The sequence below is a fragment of the Ranitomeya variabilis genome, chromosome 5 (assembly GCF_051348905.1).
Source record: "Ranitomeya variabilis isolate aRanVar5 chromosome 5, aRanVar5.hap1, whole genome shotgun sequence".
NCBI lineage: Eukaryota > Metazoa > Chordata > Amphibia > Anura > Dendrobatidae > Ranitomeya > Ranitomeya variabilis.
Window position 1 is genome coordinate 375,545,441 of NC_135236.1, and position 21,557 is coordinate 375,566,997.

General features: G+C 43.2%; 1 protein-coding gene across 8 annotated transcripts in view; it reads right to left on the reverse strand.

Annotated features, from left to right (window-relative positions):
• The window catches only part of PTPRZ1 (protein tyrosine phosphatase receptor type Z1), a 307,734-nt gene that overhangs the window by 181,751 nt on the left and 104,426 nt on the right, over positions 1–21,557 (reverse strand). The gene's annotated exons all lie outside the window — the stretch shown is intronic.

A 21,557-nucleotide genomic window follows, 5' to 3' on the forward strand; every position in this document is an offset into this window, starting at 1 on the left:
TGTAATCTTCAATAAGGTAGTAAGGTTACAGTAAATATTTTAGATTAGCTAAGATGAAAAAAATGTAAAAAATAAACTATTGTTCTTTCTACTGTTTTAACATTTACAAACAAAAATACATTACTTCTTGACAACAGAATGCATTGAAGTCATTTACTCCCAGAGGTGACCAACCCCTTGTATTTACCTTTCTTATTTCTCATTATGCCACTGATTTTTTCTTATATAGGACTTTAAGCTTCTCAGTGAAGACATTGGAGGCTAAAACATTCATATTCAAAGTTCCACAATAGAAAATTGTAACTTTTAAATCTCAATTTTCTCTATGCACTAAAAAATATACTTAAATATACTAAAGAAAATGTGACAATTATTTTGTGCTCCAACTTTAGGCTTTTTAGCTCTCATCATCACAAGAAAGCCATGACTGTATGGTTGCATTGACTACAAGCAAAATTACGCATAAGTTACAGATACAAACAAATGAGGTTAGTTTAGAATTACACATGTTATTTAAAAGGCAGGTGTTAGCATAAGCTCTGCAAAAATTAATAGTACAATGAATCTAAGAAACATGGTAATGTATGCTTTTTCCTCCACTAAAGAGCCATTTCCACATTTAACTCATTCACTTTGAAAAGCAGCAACTAAATGGAGTGTGAGTTCACTTATTATACAGTAGATTACAGCTCCCAATTGAAGTCTATGGAGAGGAGTATGGAGATAAGACAGATGGAAGGGTAAAGAGAGAGACACAGTAGTTGCTGCTTTCCAGCAAGTGTTTTATTTCAACCCAGTGCTGGAGTCAGAGCTACCCTGCTCAGTCTTGCTGTATAATGTCCACTATGCTGCTGATGCATGCAGTACAGGAGAGGGTCTGACTGTTTGAACCAAACCGATATGCAGAATATGGCACTTTTATACCCATTATAGAATGGAGGAGTAAAGTGCATGTGACCATGGCTCCTCATGGGAATGCCGAGCTCTGTGCTTGGATTTTTGCAGCAGCCCCATAGAGAAAGAATGGAGCAACACTTGCGCATCCAGCCTGCCACTCCATTTTCTTATGGAATTAAAAGTGCCCCACCAGTGGTAAAAACACCCCTGCTGCTGATCGGTGCAGGTGACTACATTTGGACCCCACTGATCAGTAAAACATAAATTGTTTTCACCGGACAATCCCTTTAGGTAACTGGCTTTCACATTACACAGATATAGAAAATAGTCATTCAGTCAACAGCTATACGTTCCTACTAGTGATGAGCGAGTGTATACTCGTTGCTCGGGTGGTCTCCGAGTATTTGTTACTGATGGGAGATTTAGTTTGCCTCAGCTGTATGATTTACAGCTACTAGCCAGCCTGAGTACTTGTGGGGGTTGCCTGGTCGCTAGGGAATCCCCACATGTATTCAAGCTGTCTATCAGCTGTAAATCATGCACCTGCAGCAAGGAAAACTAAATCTCCGAGCAGTTACAAATACTCGGAGATCACCCGAGCAACGAGTATACTCGCTCATCACTAGTTCCTACTCCACCAGGGATCCACCTCAGCCAAGCTTACATTTTGACAAGTGAAGAGGAAATGATGCCATTAAATACACCTAGACCTTAATGGACCCAATTAAAGTCAACAGAGTGTAGCAGCATTTTCCAGTATCTGCTAGATAACACTTCTGGCATAGTGGTTATACTGTAAATGAAAGCCAAGTCACTAGTGGGAGCAGAGCCCAATAACGTATTATTATGCTGTAGGTATATGCTATTTATCATCTGTCAGGACATCTAGGATTCTACTTTGCAGAATTAATTAAGGCCACTTTTCTTTAGATTACCTTTGAGCTTTAAATGAAAAGTAATGAAAGTAACTTTAATCCTTTAATCACTGAGAACTGGTGAAACTTGCCTTGAGCCTTCCTGCAAACAGAAGAAGACGATGTGGAGCATGTTCAGGGCTCGGAGTAGAGTCAATTAATAACACTTTATTTGGAAGAATTCATAATGTAGAATTTAGCTCTCTGGGTTGCTAATCCTGCTTTTGCAAACTTGTTTAACATTTACTTTTGTGGGGTTTTCAGTTCTGACACAGTTTGCAGCATATTTTTCTACATGTGTTTTTGCAGTTCTTTGACCTCAATATTGAAGAGGTTGATCACTTTTTGGGGACTTTTTTTTTTACTTAGATGCATGCATTTTGGGCTAAAAATAATTTTTGTAATGGGGTCTAATTAAAAATGTTGCTTTCTATAGCCTCTGTGTTGCACTGTCTATTGCTGGCTGCAGAATGAGATAACTTAGGACCTGTCAGTGAGCTCATTCTGACAGTTGAATAGCAGAGTTTCTAACTCTTATGGTTTTTTATAGCATTTCTCAGCTGATTTATGTCAACAGACTACATCAAAGTTGAATAAGCAAGGAAATAAGAAGCTTGTCAAAGCCAAAGTGTGCAACATTTTTAATGAAACCCAATTGCAATTGTCCTTGCGGAAAAAACTCTACTATTCTAAATATTAATGTTAAAAAGTTGGGTTTCCACAAAACTGAACAACCGTAGAATGTATATGGGGCAGCGTAGGTTTTCCCTACAGCAGAGGATGTTGGACAGAAGGGTTAGACTATAACTTTTAAAACTTTGGGACTAGCACATTTTTCTTTTTTTTTTGCTTTAATTTTTCCTTTCGGTTCTTCCAAGAACCATAAGTTTTTTAATTTTTCTATCGATATAGCAGTATTAGGGCTTGTGTTTTGGGGAACAAGTTGTTGTTTTGAATGCTAACTTCCAATTTGCTGTAAAGATATTGAAAAATGGGAACAATATACTAAGTGGGGTGAAATAGTGAAAAGGCTAAATTCCAAATTGCTCCTGTCATGTTTCTCTACTCACAGTGCCTTAAGGACGCTGTGAATGACAGCTCTGCCGCTGTTTAGGATCAGGGGCATGCTTGGCTGTCAGTGTCTCTAGTGACAGCCTAGCCACCCAATAAGAGGCAGGGGTGTGCTGTGTTGCCAGTATAGTGAGTGACAGCCTCAGCTGCTCAATCTGCCTGGACCTGCGGAATTTCCTCCAGATGTCACCCATTCAGGCTGCTTACCTGGCTATATAGTTGCCTATCAACAGTCAGACCATTGCTAGTCGTACAGTTGTCCGGTGTTGTATTTGCTCTGTGCTCTGTGTTCTTATATTCTGATCTTTGTTGCCAGACCTTGGATTTGCCTTTTTGACTACTTGTTTATATTACCCTTTTTGCCTTTGACGTTCTCTTCTGGCACTTGACTTCTGACTTTTTGACTTCTCCACCTCAAAAGCTTGTCCATGAGAAGTGACACAGAGCCATGTTCTTTGGGGGTTTTCCTTTTGCAGTATTCATTCTACAGTTAAAGTGACAGGCAGGGCAAGATGATTCTCCAGGTCAGCATAATTATGCTGATATTAAACTTGCATCTTTTTTTATATTATAGTAGTGAAAAAAGCTAAAGATTTTTTTAAAACTTTTTTTTGTTTGTGTCTCTAGTTTCTGACGCCCATAAATTTTTCATTTTTTAATCAATGGATCTGTAGGAGGGCTTATTTTTATACTTTGGGGTACCTACAATGTATTGATCTCACAGTATTGCAGTATATGGTATAAATCGCCGTCTCCTTTGAAGTTTGACCTATAGCTGGTCTTCAGAAGTGTATCATGATAGTGACGATGTGGACCTTCAGCTGGCTACCATAATAAACCATTGCAATCATGCTGCAGGGAGTGAATGGGAGCCAGTGAAGAGCAATTGCATTATTTAAATCAGAGATTGAGAGCATCATTTAAATAGTTAAACAGCAGCCATCACAGCTTTTATGGGCACATACCGGCAATTTATTACAACCGGCATCTGACCTGCATAGAGCAAGAACAGCTTCTAAGTCTGCACCAAAGGCTGAAGTCAGAATCCCATATGTTCCCTCATGCGAGAGAATCGGGTCGATTATGCTAATGACACTAGGCTCAAACTCTGTCAGGTTTTGCAGCCGAGTGTCATCTTAGTGTGATCCGATTCTCTTGTATGCGAGAATCAGTGCACAGGTGTAGAGAAAACGGAGAACTTAATTTCTCCATCTTCTCCATTTTCTGAGTCCACGGATGTCAGACTGCACTCGGATGACATACCTTAAAGTTTCGGCCAGAAACTATTCTGGCTCCCTACCCGGCCATTTATTCTCTGCACCGTTACAGGTCTTTTGCACATAGGAACCTGTCGATCACCTCCAGCAGTGGTAGTTAGAACTGACTGGGGGCTGGACCAGATCTTAAAGTTAATTTTCTCTAAAATGCTGGGGACCATTAATCAGAGGACAGGTTTCCTTTTATGTAAAAAATTAAAACAGAATTGCTCAAAATACTGATAGTCATTAAAGCAGACTATCAAATTTGCTTTAAAGTGGTTGCTGCATCTATCTATAGGAGACATCCGCTCTCTAGTCTCCTGGCCTCCTCTTTTCTAGGGAGCGCTGCACTTCTGATGATTGACACTTTAGCACAGCAGCACGACACTACACCACTGTTCTGAAATGTGGGCTCTCCGATGCTGCAATGGGCACTGAACAGAGTTGGACAGACAGAAAATGGTCCCTGTGCCAGAACAACATATGGTCCCTTTTCAGTCCACTAGCTCATCATAATACATAATTCCACCTTCTTTGGATGTTGAAGTGACCCCCTTACCTCTTGGGTCACTATACGACTACACAGGTTGCACCACTGGCATGTCCTCCCCTGGCGCTGAAGCTGATCCCTTCACCCTCAGAGCAGCACTTCCAGGCTTATGACAAAGAATTTGCTCCTTGTCCAGGAGAAACTATTGAGTTTAAAATCCCTTTGTTCTTGAGAACGAAGAGGATTTCTTATAAAAATTACAATATGTTTGAAAATTACAATATGTTGTTTTTACAAGCACTTAGAAATTTTACCCACTGTACATTACTGCACCACACCTGTAGAGGACTCGTCCCTTGCATAAACAGTTGAACTTTACCAGGATGTGCACAAGTCTCTGGTCACGCACACCATTAACACCCAGATCATTTAACTACAGACTGAGTTTTTGAAGTTCACATGTAGATATATCTTTTACCTCTACAATAGACATGAGAACTCAATACTTCCCGAGTAGAATTACAATGTTAAACACTATCATTTACAACAAAAGTTATTGGGGCGTGGATAGCATGACTGTACTGCATACTATCATAAGGAGGGGTGGAATCACACCCTACAAAAGATACAACATATCCATGTAATGAAGCAGCCCTGCTCCGATGATGCAAGTCTTCCCCTAATATGTCCCTAATTATTATACTTAGCGGTGACGTTTGTTTTCAGCCTTCGTCAGGTAACGTGTGTATATCCTGCTGTGGTGTAGCACCTCCTTTCCTTCCAGGCAAATCCCGTACATGTTCTGTTACATGTCTGATAATAACTATTGACAACAGAATCTTGCACTGTCATGTCTATTATTTGTAATCCCTTGGGCCTAATAAAAATAACGTAGCTATGTTACTTCTGATGTAAAAAGTACAACAGTAATTTACTAATTCTGGACATGTTGGCCTTTTTAAGATGAACCTTAAAAGGACCAGTTATTTTTTGTTTTTGCCCTTTGTTGTTCTCATTACCTTTTTTCCAAGAGTAATAAAATTTTTATCTTTCCATCAATATAGACAAATGAGGGTTTATTTATTATTTCTTTTACTCGCTTATATAGAGCCATTAATTCCACAGCGTTTTACAAACATTATCGGCACTGTTCCCATTGGGGCTCACAATCTAATTTCCTTATCAGTATTTCTTTGGAGTGTGGGAGGAAACTGGAGTACCCGGAGGAAACCCACGCAAACAGGGGGAGAACATACAAACTAATTGCAGATGTTGTCCTTGGTGGAATTTGTACCCAAGACCCCAGCGCTTACAAGGCTGTAGTGCTAACCACTGAGCCACCGTGCTGCCCCTGTGGGAAAAGCAGTAGTTCTCTATACGGTGTTTACCATACGGGTTAGTTCTATATTTTAATAGACTTATATGGCCACAGTGACGCCAAACATGTTAATTTAATTAATTGCTTTTTCCTCGCTTTTTAAACCCTTAATGACCGCTAATAAACCTTTTTACTGACCTGGGAAATGAAACGATAGCATCCCCTAACGGGTAAAAATGCAGTGGATGTCACTTGTATACTATTGCTGATACCCTCCTGCATTGGCCACAATTCGTGATGACCGTTTAACAGCCTAGATGCTGCTATCAGTAGCAACAGCGGCGTCAAGATGGTTAACAAAAGTAAAGGGCTCTGTCTTTAACCACATTGATACCCTGAGTTTATGATTCTGTGGAACCAACGGTTGCAATGGCAATCGAAGGCCAAGTAATAGCCTTGGGGTCTGCCAGCTATGGTGAACTGTTTTGCTGTTAGCAACATTAAAGTGGAAAAAGTATAATTTTACATTTCATTAATTCCACTTTACATTAATTTATGTGAAGCACTTGAAGAGTTAAAGAACACCTGACAGCAATTTATAAAATGGTATCAATTTTGGGGGTTGTTCAGTAAATAAGTCCCTTAAAGTCACTTTAAACCTGTACAGGTCTTTAAAAAAATATATAAATTGTGTAAACATTCTTTAAAAAAAATGAAAATTGCTGCAAAATATTTAAACTTTCTAAGATCTTAGCGAAATAAAAAGGACATTTAAAAAATGATGCTGACAAAAACTAGACATATGAGAAATGTTATTGCCTTTTTTATGTGGTATACCTATCTGCATTAAGCTTATAAACATTCAAAGACAAATAACATTCTGTACCAAATATTAAGTTCTGTTTTTCTACTGTATCAAACACTTATTTCATGCAATAAAATGTAAATTAATGATGTAAAAATCACACAATGGGATTTTCTGTTTTTTTATTGTTAGATTCTGTCTCTTGGAATTGAAGTGTACCTACGATAAAAATGACAGACCTCTCCATTCTTTGCACGTGGGAAAACTTGCAAAATCGGCAGTGTCTCAAATACTTATTTTCCTCACTGTAGCAGTAGCCAATATGGGCTAGAATATAGTGACTCAGATATTCGGTATAAACAGGACTTCTCTTGTTCTTTTTTGTTGGTGAACAAATAGCCTTTACATCCAGGCACAGCGTACAAGTTAAGCCTTGGTCGGTTGAGATCAGTTTCCTTGACTATATAGGTGTCCTACCACCAATAACACCAAAGGTAGACTAGCAGTCCTCAGTAACAGAGTCTCTTGAATAGACAACTTCTGACCCTTTATCCCCCAACTAAAGTGCACTTACTGCAAACCTTTTTAAACACTAAAGAATCTGCCCAACACCTGCGGTGAGTGAGGGCTACAGAAAAAAAACAGGAAGGGAAGGGCATTCCCACTAACCAAACAAGCATATCTAATATATAATTGCCTAGAATACTACTTCCTGCAATTTGTGCCAACTACCGTGGCTTTGTCCGGAGCTAATGTCCGGAGCTAATGCCCGGAGCTAATGTCCGGAGCTAATGTCCGGAGATAAGTGACGTCACCAGTGTCCTACACCCAGGCAGAGCACAGGGGCCCCAGGCAGCATATGGGGCCCCAGGCAGAGCACAGTGGCCCCAGGCAGAGCACAGGGGCCCCAGGCAGCATATGGGGCCCCAGGCAGAGCACAGGGGCCCCAGGCAGAGCACAGGGGCCCCAGGCAGCATATGGGGCCCCAGGCAGAGCACAGGGGCCCCAGGCAGCATATGGGGCCCCAGGCAGAGCACAGGGGCCCCAGGCAGAGCACAGGGGCCCCAGGCAGAACATGGGGCCCCAGGCAGAGCACAGGGGCCCCAGGCAGAGCACAGGGGCCCCAGGCAGCATATGGGGCCCCAGGCAGAGCACAGGGGCCCCAGGCAGCATATGGGGCCCCAGGAAGAGCACAGTGGCCCCAGGCAGCATATGGGGCCCCAGGCAGAGCACAGTGGCCCCAGGCAGAGCACAGGGGCCCCAGGCAGCATATGGGGCCCCAGGCAGAGCACAATGGTCCCAGGCAGCATATGGGGCCCCAGGCAGAGCACAGTGGCCCCAGGCAGAGCACAGTGGCCCCAGGCAGAGCACAGGGGCCCCAGGCAGCATATGGGGCCCCAGGCAGAGCACAGGGGCCCCAGGCAGAGCACAGGGGCCCCAGGCAGCATATGGGGCCCCAGGCAGAGCACAGGGGCCCCAGGCAGCATATGGGGCCCCAGGCAGAGCACAGTGGCCCCAGGCAGAGCACAGGGGCCCCAGGCAGAACATGGGGCCCCAGGCAGAGCACAGGGGCCCCAGGCAGCATATGGGGCCCCAGGCAGAGCACAGGGGCCCCAGGCAGCATATGGGGCCCCAGGAAGAGCACAGTGGCCCCAGGCAGCATATGGGGCCCCAGGCAGAGCACAGTGGCCCCAGGCAGAGCACAGGGGCCCCAGGCAGCATATGGGGCCCCAGGCAGAGCACAGTGGTCCCAGGCAGAGCACAGGGGCCCCAGGCAGCTTATGGGGCCCCAGGCAGAGCACAGTGGCCCCAGGCAGAACATGGGGCCCCAGGCAGAGCACAGGGGCCCCAGGCAGCATATGTGGCCCCAGGCAGAGCACAGTGGCCCCAGGAAGAGCACACACCAAATCGGAGGCCGAGGGGCCCCGCCAACCAAATCGGAGGCCGAGGGGCCCCGCCAACCAAATCGGAGGCCGAGGAGCCCCGCCCACCAAATCGAAGGCCGAGCGGCCCCGCCCACCAAAGCGGAGGCCGAGGGGCCTGGCCCCGCCCACCAAAGCGGAGGCCGAGGGGCCCCGACCACCACATCGGAGGCCGAGGATCCCCGCCCACCAAATCGGAGGCCGAGGGTCCCCGCCCACCAAATCGGAGGCCGAGGATCCCCGCCCACCAAATCGGAGGCCGAGGGTCCCCGCCCACCAAATCGGAGGCCGAGTGTCCCTGCCCACCAAATCGAAGGCCGAGCGGCCCCGCCCACCAAAGCGGAGGCCGAGGGGCCTGGCCCCGCCCACCAAAGCGGAGGCCGAGGGGCCCCGCCCACCACATCGGAGGCTGAGGGGCCCCGCCCACCAAATCGGAGGCCGAGGGTCCCCGCCCACCAAATCGGAGGCCGAGGGGCCCCGCCCACCAAATCGGAGGCCGAGGGTCCCCGCCCACCAAATCGGAGGCCGAGGGTCCCCGCCCACCAAATCGGAGGCCGAGGGTCCCCGCCCACCAAATCGGAGGCCGAGGGGCCCCGCCCACCAAATCGGAGGCCGAGGGTCCCCGCCCACCAAATCGGAGGCCGGTCCCCGCCCACCAAATCGGAGGCCGAGGGTCCCCACCCACCAAATCGGAGGACGAGGGGCCCCACCAACCAAATCGGAGGCCGAGGAGCCCCGCCCACCAAAAGTAAGTGCGGCCCCAAATGTAAGTGCGCCCCCGGGTGCAAAAGTAAGTGCGCCCCCGGGTGCAAAAGTAAGTGCGCCCCGGGTGCAAAAGTAAGTGCGCCCCCGGGTGCAAAAGTAAGTGCGCCCCCGGGTGCAAAAGTAAGTGCGCCCCCGGGTGCAAAAGTAAGTGCGCCCCCGGGTGCAAAAGTAAGCGCGCCCCCGGGTGCAAAAGTAAGCGCGCCCCCCAGTCCCGTGTGTGAAAAGTGCTGCTGTATAGCTGGTAGCGCTGTTCAAGCACCATGTATTTCCTTCAGGAAATGCCCATCTAATATATAATTGCCTAGAATACTACTTCCTGCAATTTGTGCCATGAAAGAACATACCAATATACATAGTTATTGATACATATTATTTATTATTTACATTATTGTTCTTAAGCAAAGAACCGTTGTTGTGGCATTTGCCACAACACGCAAAGTTGTTGTCTGATGTCTTTCATCACTCCCCTCATAAGCATGTTCATGGATCCTGTGTAACTGTACCTTAAATAACAAGAATTGTCAAGAGCTGGTGAGTGCAGCCATTTTTTGTTCTTTCTTACTATTATTTATTAATTGTATTATTCTTACATTTGAATAAATAAAGTATATATGGATTCTAGACTCCCGATTCTTTAGAATCGGGCTGCCATCTAGTCATAACATAAAAATCCAGGCCTGAAAACAGAAGTTACTAAAGCCCTTTTTTGTTCTGACCTGGTGAAGTGGATTCTCTATGCCGTAGGTGTGGGTGAGCAGCAAGGAATGTTCGTAATGGTGCCTTAGAGCATGTCTATGCAGAAGATACATGAGTCATTGAGGACCAAGACACCAGGGTTTACAGAAAGGCAGACAATCAAGCAGAGAAAGTAGAACCATATGAATCTGAGACAAATATACAAATATACATAGGAATTGTAACTGTATACAGCATTGGCATGTTTCATCAGGAAAGCAGTCAACCACATAGATGTAAGTGTAGTTCCTTATCTACGAGCAGAGAAATGGTTAATAGCAGCAATCCACACAAATTGGTACTTATAACAAGAAAATAGTTGCCCATAGAATAAGCACTGATATATAGGCTGGAGACTCGCTAGAAGACATGTTATCACCTCTACTGTAGAGGTCCTGCTTGAACAGCATTGAGAACAATAGCGAGAAGTTGGCAATTTGCTTGGTGAGTGGTAGATGTGGACCTAGATGTGACAGCTAGTAAATTGGACTGAGCTTGTAAATAACATTGGTTGTAGCATGGATGTCAGAAGTAACAAAGGAGTTGATAGGCAGTTAGCTGGAGCTAATACAATAGAAGTAGAAGCAATCTCTTGACAAACAGGAGAGAACTGTGGACAATGCTACTTAATACACAACTACATGGGCCAGCCTTGAAAGGGCTAGGGCGATGGTGTCATAGGAGTTCACCAGGTTACCTGAGATATCTGGCATGGAGGACTGCCAATGGAGTCATCCATAGAAGACTGGAGCATAGCCCGGCACTGGAGTATGGACAGGTGAGAATCAAGCCCTTAGCAAACTATACTTTGCTAGGAGTACCCAGATTTCTTGGATTTATTATACCTCACTCGGCTTTTCTTACATGAGCAATATACTTACTGGAGCTTAGCATGCATACTAGAGGAATTGTGAGAAATATAGCAATCTCCAACCTGTCCTGTCACTACCTCATAGCACTTATTAGCAAAATGCTTCTTAGAATATTTATAAGCTTGATGTGAGAGATTAGAAAAAAGGGTCTTCTTTTTTTAACGATGCAGCGGCACTGTTGTACATAGGATTGGTATGATATTGCTCTTTATCCTCACTCAAATAATGGGATTAATCTGTAATACAGTCTGTGGACAAGAATGGTTATGTTTGTGGGGAAAAAAATGAAAAGCAGATCCTTTTAACTGATTAGAAACCTATTCTTAGAGCAGAAAACTTTCATATTCATGGTTTGTATTAAGATTATAAAATATTCAGTCATTACCGAAAGCTTTGTGTTTTATTAAAAATGTTACTTTAGAAAACCACAGAGGCTTTAGCTTAACTTACTTAAAGCGGTGCTGCCAGCCCTTCTGACCTGTTTGTTTTTCTAGATATTATCAGATATTTTTAATTCCTACTTCCAATGAAAAAGAACAATTCTATTGTATGTTTTCTTACAACTCTATATTCTGAAGTGCTCTGTTGTGTCTCCTATGAATGTACAAGTTAACAACTGGGTGATACAATTCCCCTTGGTATTCCAAGATACATGTTATCTTGATTGAGTGAGCAGAACAATGGAAATCAATCCACTGAGATTCCAAGTTCAATTTCCTGAAATTTGGTGATCCCGGTCACATTTTAAAAATTTGGGATTCGATTAACAAGGATCATAAAAAAAATGCCTTGCTCCATTTCATTCACTCCTGAAGATTGCATCGGATGAGTGGGCTCAGGATGCCAGACACGGTCATGAATGCTTATCTCTAAAGACTTGCAGCTATCATATCACATTGCTTAGCGCAATCAAGGAGTCTATCATCGGGACTATAAAATATGAAGGCGGTAAAGCAGTGGTCATTTTAGGATTTTACAGGCTAGAGATAGGAGTTCAGAGCGCACAACTTGTCATCACAGATAAGGGATATAAAAGTCCAAATCTGATTGTGTTGTACAACTACATTGCTGAAAAACATTGAAAATCCAGGGATAGTCTCAGTCTGTGAATAATAACACAGAGATCAGGTGATAAGTGATAGGGAGGTTCATGATCTGCAGAGTGACCGTGAATTGATTGATCTGGATATACTGCAGTTCAGCACCTTAATAACATTTTTTTTATTCTTGACACACTACAAACATGGAGGGTAGTATAATACCCCTCAGTCCTAATTTTGTTATTGCAATAAAGAACTTAAGAGGTTTAATGCATTACTAGGAGACCTCAAAGTGTTATACACATCCTTTCCAAGTAATTAGAGGCTTTGAAGAATTGAGATTCTTGGTGAATTTATTTGCTGCAAAGTGAATTTTTTTGGAAAATTTGATGATACTGAATTTCAAAAGATTCTCTCATCTCTAACTTTGATTTAAAAACAGTAACTCATTACATAGCTCAATGTGTTTTCTGCATCAAAATATTTTATAATGTATTATGGTATGTTTAAAGAGTTTCTTTTACCATGTGAGCATGTTAAACTGGCCACTGCATGCAACGCCACCTATAGAGCTGAGTAAATCATGATTTTTATTTTTTAATTTCTCATCTCTGTTGCAGACCTATTTGCTTGTAAAGTTTAGATTTTAATTTATGAAAAGTCCAACTACATGTTATCATCGATTTTTCTCTCAAGGTGACTACTTATTCCCTTGCATGATGTTGACAAATCATATGCAGGAGGAGTCATGCAGGGGGAAAAAAGAGCACACCCTACAATAGCTTAGAACAGATGGAGGGAGGATGAAGAGATCCATAAGTTAAAAATTAACTTTTATTCATAGAGATTAAAATGCAAGAATAAAAAATAACAAAGCAGTGTGCCTCAAAGAGGACGTCCAGGATGCCCGAAACTAACACTCCATAAAGGTACAATATACAGTGGGGAAAAAAGTATTTAGTCAGCTGCAATTGTGCAAATTCTCCCACTTAAAAAGATGAGAGAGGCCTGTACTTGACATCGTAGGTAGACCACAACTATGAGATTAAAAATGAGAAAACAAATCCATAAAATCACCTTGTCTTATTTGCAAGATTTATTTTACAAATTATGGTGGAAAATAAGTATTTGGTCATTAAAAAAAAGTTCATCTCAATATTATGTTATATATCCTTTGTAGGCAATGACAGAGGTCAAATGTTTTCAGTAAGTCTTGACAAGGTTGGCACACACTGTTGGTGGTATGTTGGCCCATTCCTCCATGCAGATCTCCTCTAGAGCAGTGATGTTTTGGGCCTGTCGCTGGGCAACATGGACTTTCAACTCCCTCCAAAGGTTTTCTATGGGGTTGAGATCTGGAGACTGGCTAGGCCACTCCAGGACCTTCTTACGAAGCTGCTCCTTTGTTGCCATGGTGGTGTGCTTAGGATCATTACCATCATTATCAAGACCCATCCACTTTCATCTTCAATGCCCTTGCTGATAGAAAGAGGTTGGCACTTAAGATCTCACGATATATGGCCCATTCATTCTTTCATGTACACGGATCAGTCGTCCTGGTCCCTTTACACAGAAACAGCCCCAAAACATGATGTTGCCATCCCCATGCTTCATAGTAGGTATGGTGTTCTTTGGATGCAACTCCGCATTCTGTCTCCTCCAAACACGACGAGTTTTGTTTCTACCAAACAGTTCTACTTTGGTTTCATCAGACCATATGACATTCTCCCAATAATCTTTTGGATAATCCAAATGCTCTGTAGCAAACATCAGATGGGCCGGACATGTACTGGCTTGAGCAGGGGGACATGTCTGGCACTGCAGGGTCTGAGTCCCTAGCGGTGTAGTGTGTTACTGATGGCAGCCTTTGTTAAGGTGGTCCCAGCTCTATGCAGGTCATTCACTAGTTCCCCCATGTGGTTCTGGGATTTTTGCTCACCGTTCTTGTGATCATTTTGATCCCATGGGGTGAGATCTTGTGTGGAGCCCCAGATCAAGGGAGATTATCAGTGGTCTTGTATGTCTTCCATTTTCTTATTATTGCTCCCACAGTTGATTTCATCAAACCAAGCTGCTTGCCTATTGCAGATTCAGTCCTCCCAGCCTGGTTGAGGGCTACAATTTTGTTTCTGGTGTCCTACGACAGCTCTTTAGTCTTCACCAAAGTGGAGTTTGGAGTGGGACTGTCTGAGGTTGTGGACAGGTGTCTTATACTGATAACAAGTTCAAACAGGTGCCATTACTACAGGTAATGAGTGGAGGACAGAGGAGACTCTTAAAGAAGAAGAAGTCACAGGTCTGTGAGAGCCAGAAATCTTGCATGTTTTTAGGTGACCAACTACTTATTTTCCACCATAATTTGTAAAATATATCTTGCCAAATCAGACAAGGTGATTTTCTGGATTTGTTTTCTCATTTTAACTCTCAGTTGTGGTGTACATATGATGTCAATTACAGGCCTCTCTCATCTTTTTCAGTGGGAGAACTTGCACAATTGGTGGCTGACTAAATACTTTTTTTCTCCACTGTATGAATGCTAAGTAGAACTAAATCACTTACTAGCAAATCCGGTAAAATTACCTATATATATATATGTAATAACAAACAACTTAGAGAGCCTCTGTAAAGTGTCTAGTGCTTCATTTATAACAATATCCAAACTTTTCGATCATTTGCTTAGTAGCTACCTCAAAAATGAGGAATAAATCAAACGACTAGCTCAAAACCATAACGAATGATGGTGTAATACCTATGAAATAGCAGGAGTGCAAGGAGAATACCGAAACCTATTATGCTTACCACATGTAATAATGGCAACATGTACATAATACTAGGACCAACAATTTGTATAGTAATATCTACTAGTGAGAAGTAGCCTGCCAAATAACCTTAGACAGAATCAAAGAAAGTGCCCTCAAATGGTAGGGGACTGTGCCCGCAAATAGGAGACTGATTCACCTTTTAATCAAGAGCCTGGAGTAACGTCCCTAGGGGTGCTACATCTGTATATCTTCAATTTGGTGGCACTATGCATTTATGTAATAAACAGTATACTGTATTTCTGAAAAGAAATAAGGATATAAAAAAGATCAAATAGCAAAAATATCCTTGGCAGACTATAACAATTATTATCCCAGGAACTGCATTACACAGTACTTCCTACCAGTACAGTGCTGGTTTTAGAGCTTTTGAAAGGCAAGTTGCTATAGTGATATCATTAAATAGAACCTAGTTCACAAAAAATCATCCTACATAAAATACGTTGCTAAGTTACTGTACCTTAGAAATACATGTATTCATAGTTGTAAAGGGAAATATGATTTCTCATATTTACCTACAGTAGTGCCACACAGCATATTACATTCTAGTCTTGTTTCATAGCATACTGCCACCATAGTGGCATTTAGTAATGCATGGCAGTTTGACTAAATCTTTATTGAACGCATGTAATAATTATAGGGGATAACTCAGGAGACTCTTTGCGTGGAACAAGACAACTACAGGACACAGTTTTATAAGTGGTAAAGTCTATATTATCACATGGTGATTCAAACAGGTGCAGAGAGAAACTCAAGTCCACAACACTTGGTGCAAATAATAAATGCAGCTTAGCAGTCTATAGGAAACTTCAGAGGAAAATGCAATCAAGCAGAAAGTCTATGAAGCACAGTTATTCTTGAGGAAACTTGACACGAATAAATCCTTGTCTTAGTCCAAACACAGATAGATATGCTTATAAGGCAGTTCAAATCATATCTTTAGCTCAACCAGGGAGGCCTGGTTAATAGTCTCAGGTTATTGCAGAGCAGCACAGCTTACATGTCCAGCAAATGCAGATGAAGTAAACACGAGCAGCAGATGAAGGAGGATTACTGGAAACTTGTGTATGCAGCAGGAACTCAGAGCAGAGTAGCAGGATCACCACACAGGTTCACAGGAGCAGGTGTATAGCCAGGGAGTAATCAGAGGTCAGGAACTGGATGCAAGGCAGACTACTCTAGCACAGACTGAAGGCTGGGGTGGAGTTTTATAGCAGGAAGATGCAGTGCACAAAGACGCCATCTTGGAAAAGGGCAGTAATGCACAAAAGGTAATAAAAATGTTCAGCGTCCTGACAACGCACTACCAGCCTCCTGTCCTATTAGATGCGTTACTGGCCACTTGTAATTTGTTAGTAAGGCTGGCTTAAAAATGGAGCTTTTATCATTTTTGACCAGTTTAATTCTGTTTTAACAGATTTGACCCCCCAAAATATCTTTGAACTCCATAATGATATATGAAGATATGGCAAAAAAGGATCAAGTAGGGAGAGTCACATGGGAACAATCAACTTCCATAAGAATCATATGTGATAGTTACAAGAACCTACAAAGTTCTTATGCTCTGTGACATGCAGAAGTAGTGCTGACTGCTGTTGCTTCGAATGCATCCAGCAACTAGAAGGGTTAACACAGTCACAGGAGACAGGGAGCGGTTAGCTGAGCCCCAGGGGGATTGTGGAAAACTTGTTTACTGTTCTCAGTGTTCTGGCAGCAGCTGAAGGGATGAGTGGTGTGTTTCTGTGATCTGTCTCACAAAAGTTCATGCAAGTGAGCCATAGGGACACAGGATTCCATTACAGAGTGGGGTTGGGCTAACCCCCTGTACTGCTAGTTGAGAAAGTCTATGAGGAGCAGGAAAATAAGGACTGGAACAAATTGTATCACAGAGATCATCTCCCTCAGCAAACCTCCCTCCCTCCTCCATTACACTGTGCTAGAAGGAATGCTGTGTACTCCTGTGCTTTTGTAAAGAGTCTTGATATGTGCTATCAAAAGAAACTTAGTTAATGTGTGTCCAATAAGCAGCTGTACTGTTTTTGAAGCCTGTGCCTAAGAGACTTGAATTGTACTGAATGTCCTGTGACATTAAACTACACTGTTCATGTTCATGAGGACTCTATAAATTGTATCTGTGTGAGCAAGTGGATCCATCTTGTGCCTGAGGAAGCCGCAGTACATGGACACCTTGAGTAACGGTTCCCCCAGAGTTCCAAAGAATTCATGAGACCTTCCCGCCCCTATCTGAACCTAGCGGCGTACACGTAACATCTATACAATAGGGAGCAAAGATCTGCCCCAGTCTGTCTTCATTACAGTACATCTTGACCCAGCTGAGTATGAAGCCTCCTAAAGCTACAATATAAGATGTTAGAGAAAAAAAAAAATATTTTAGTCACACATTTTTCCACAATATCTCTCCTCCTCTGTTTTATTCTGCAATCACAGGTGTATAAAATACATGTAAGCCTACAATCTTGTCTCTGTCTATATAACAACTGGCTATGGCAGGAGCAATTCCCTCACTACTCTTTGTTCCCTAGTAATGGAGAAACTAGCACCCATTTCAAAAAACTTATCATTCATATGTCTAGGTTTATTACTTCTGTGATGTCACAGTTGTGCCACTGTTTTTTTATTCTTTTCTTTGAGGGAACCTTTTACCAGGAAAGTGCAGTATTATCTGCAGGCGCTATTTTATAGAGCAGGGCTGCTGAGTAGAATGATATATAGTTTAATGAGAAAAGATTCATTATAACCTGTTTTTGTCATTTAGGCCTCTGCTCTTTGTGGGATGTTAGGTCTAGTGAGCGGTCCTGTCAGTGATTGACAGTTGTCTCTGTATGCACACTTATGTATGGAAGGCTGTCAGTCATTCATAGGACCGCCCACTGGACCCAAAATCCCAGAAAGAGCAGAGGTTTAAAATGATTAAAGCACATGATAAACTGAATCTTTTCTCACAAAACTAAATATCAATCTTCTCAGTTCCACCTGCTCTATAACATGGCACCTTGAGAGTGGAATCCATTTTCCTGGTGACAGGTTTCTTTAAGACACCCAAACCTGCTAACTTTAGTAGGAACTCCCAACAATCTTTTATTTATAGAGATGTGCAGATGTCTGGAGAAAGAAACATGAAGCATGTAAGCCACGGCAACTCATCTCTAGTGGCGGCTTCTATCCCTTTCCTTATAAAAACACATGCAGAAATGTGTAGGGGATATTTTGAGGGAACAGCTTTTGACTGAAAGCTATCTAAGGTGTCTCAGCACCAGTGTTTCTTTATTTTAATCACTTATATAGCACTATTAATTCCACAGCAATTTACAGGCATCATCATAACTGTCCCCATTGGGGCTAACAATGGAAATTCCTAAGTATGTATTTGTAGCATGGGAGGAAACTCTCTAAAAAGCATTATGGTCCCACATCCCCCAAACAATAAGATGATCCTAAAGTATGATGGCCCCAAAGCCAGCCCAAAAATATGATAGATCCAACAACCCCCTGAATAGTATGCGACATTAATCTGTGTTTGAACCCTTGAGCCTGTGCTTTGTGATCGGCTTATTTTTCTGACGAGTCATAACAGATACGCCTTTCGTCTGGTGTTTAGTTTCTGTTATCCTTGCTTCAGTCTTTTTACTGTAACAGGTGTTTTCATTTACTCATTTATCTGCCTGATCACCTTTCGGGTGCGGCTTTATATAGTTTTCCCCTGCTGGTATATTCTGCTGGTGATAGTCTCATTTAGATGTCTTGCCATACTGCTGTAGTTTAAGTCAGTCAGTGAAAGATCAGCTAGGGTTTATCTCTCTGCTGTTTATGCCCTTTACCTTGCACCTATCTTCTGTTTCTTTTTAGGAAGTAGGATGCATATTTTCTAACAGTATGTACTTAATCCTTTAATTTGTAGCTCATGTTTTTTACTCTCTGGGATCTCGTTCTGTTTTAGCACACTTTCCCTTCTGTAGGTAATTTGCCCTCTGCTATGCCCTCCGTTTCTTTAGGAGGAAAGTGAAGCGCTAGATGGCCTTTCAGGCAGCATAGGTCTAGTGTGCGGTTAGGGCTAGCTCAGCTCACTCAGGAACCACTAGGGACTGTGGATTCAGGATCTCTAGCCTGTACAGGAACCGGCAGGGTCAGTTGCCGTTTTAGTGCGTTACCTATTTTTCAGGGTGAGTTGCTACACTCCAAAAATAATAACTGACAAAATAAAAAAAATTACATCACCCCTGTTCCCAGTGCTACTCTGTTTCTGCACTGCATGGATTGATGCTATGCACAGCAGATGTAATGTAGTGAAGTCATTGCGCCTGTTGCATTGAGATTCAGAACTCAATCACACACACAGAATGATAATACGAGGTATTGATGACTTCCTGTTCCATCATTGCATTCAATGGTAACTGCATCCTGAGGCACCAGTATCCACCAACTAACGGGCTTTATAGCAGCCTCGTAGCCTGCTGCTATGGGTGGTATGCCCTTGATCACCATGCTATTCTGCTATGATATTCCACATTGATTTTAACTGTGGAAGGGTTAGCTTTTCCACCTGCTTTATCTTTCAGGATGCTATTGTAATCTGTAACTATGTTCTATGTGCTGACAGTCTTAAGTCCCAGATCTACAGTGGAAACAGGATGTTGTGTTTGCCTGCTCAAAAGCATTCATGCTCTTGCTTGCCTGACCTTCTCTTGTATGTTTTCCCATTTCTGTGTTTGTACTTACAAAATAATTGACTTGTAGACTATATATTATTTTTTAGTGAACCTGCTTGCATTGCTCTACAGGAAGCTTTTATCTTGCTTATCAATAGAAAACAATAGAACATATATAACATTACATAAGAAAGAATGTAATCTTCCTTTTAAGTGGAATATAAGCTACTAGATGGTGGCCCGATTCTAACGCATCGGGTATTCTAGAATATGCATGTCCACGTAGTATATTGCCCAGTGACGTAGTATATTGCCCAATGACGTAGTATATTGCCCAGTGACGTAGTATATTGCCCAGTGATGTAGTATATTGCCCAGTTACGTAGTATACAGCACAGAGCCACATAGTATATTGCCCAGTGACGTAGTATACAGCACAGAGCCACGTAGTATATTGGCCAGTTACGTAGTATACAGCACAGCCCACGTAGTATATTGCACAGCGACGTAGTATACAGCACAGAGCCACGTAGTATATTGCCCAGTTATGTAGTATATTGCCCAGTTACGTAGTATATTGCCCAGTGACGTAGTATATTGCCCAGCCACGTAATATATTGCCCAGTTACATAATATATTGCCCAGTGACGTAGTATATTGCCCAGTGACGTAGTATACAGCACAGAGCCAAGTAGTATAAAGCACAGAGCCACGTAGTATATTCCCCAGCCACGTAGTATATTGCCCAGCCACGTATGTCACAGGTTAAAAAATAAAAAACAAACATATACTCACCTTCCGAGGGGCCCCTTGTAGTTCTGTCGCCTGTGTTCGGTTCAGGCGGCAGCTTCCGGTCCGAGGGTTGATGACGTCGCGGTCACATGACCGTGACGTCACGGCAGGTCCTTCTCATGCAGGGCCTGCGATGACATCGCGGTCACATGACCGTGACGTCACGGCAGGTCCTTCTCGCGCAGGTCCTTCTCGCGCAGGGCCTGCGATGACGTCGCGGTCACATGACTGTGACGTCACGGCAGGTCCTTCTCGCGCAGGCGCGCAGGGCCTGCGATGACGTCGCGGTCACATGACTGTGACGTCACGGCAGGTCCTTCTCGCGCAGGCGCGCAGGGCCTGCGATGACATCGCGGTCACATGACCGTGACGTCATGGCAGGTCCTTGTCGCACACCAACCTTAGCCCTGGAACCTGCCGCTTACATGGACCGGTCACCGGAGGGTCGGAAAGGCGGCGGAATGTGAGTATATAATGATTTGTTATTTTTTTTAAATTATTTTTAACATTAGATGTTTTTACTATTGAGGCTGCATAGGCAGCATCAATAGTAAAAACTTGGTCACACAGGGTTAATAGCGGCGGTAACGGAGTGAGTTACCCGCGGCATAACGCGGTCCGTTACCGCTGGCATTAACCCTGTGTGAGCCGTGACTGTGGGGAGTATGGAGCAGGCGCCGGGCAGTGACTGCAGGGGAGTAGGGAGGGACTAATCGGACTGTGGCCATCGCTGATTGGTCGCAGCAGCCATGACAGGCAGCTGGCGAGACAAATCAGTGAATGAATATCCGTGATGGAAGTTGCCGACAGAAAGACGGAAGTACCCCTTAGACAATTATATATAATTGTTACAGTTTGTAACAGACTTTATGCAGTTTTTTTAGATGAAGCCAGCAGTGGTTGTAAAAGCAAGTTAAAGGGAACCAGTGATGTCAGATAACACTATTAACCTGCAGATATAGGGTTATTCTGCAGGATAATAGTATTAGGAAGGTGCCTGGCCGATGTACTGAAAGTGCAGCACCCAGGAGAAAATAATCTTTACTCCTCTTTGAGTCGTTGGCTTTCAGTCATTCAATCATGGCGGTGTGGCCACAATCATCACTGAGTATACTGTGGTGTCTGTCAGCCGATGCTGCAGTGGATCAGTACCAGGGTGTGCTTGGAGCCGCCATTCAGTGTACTAAGCGG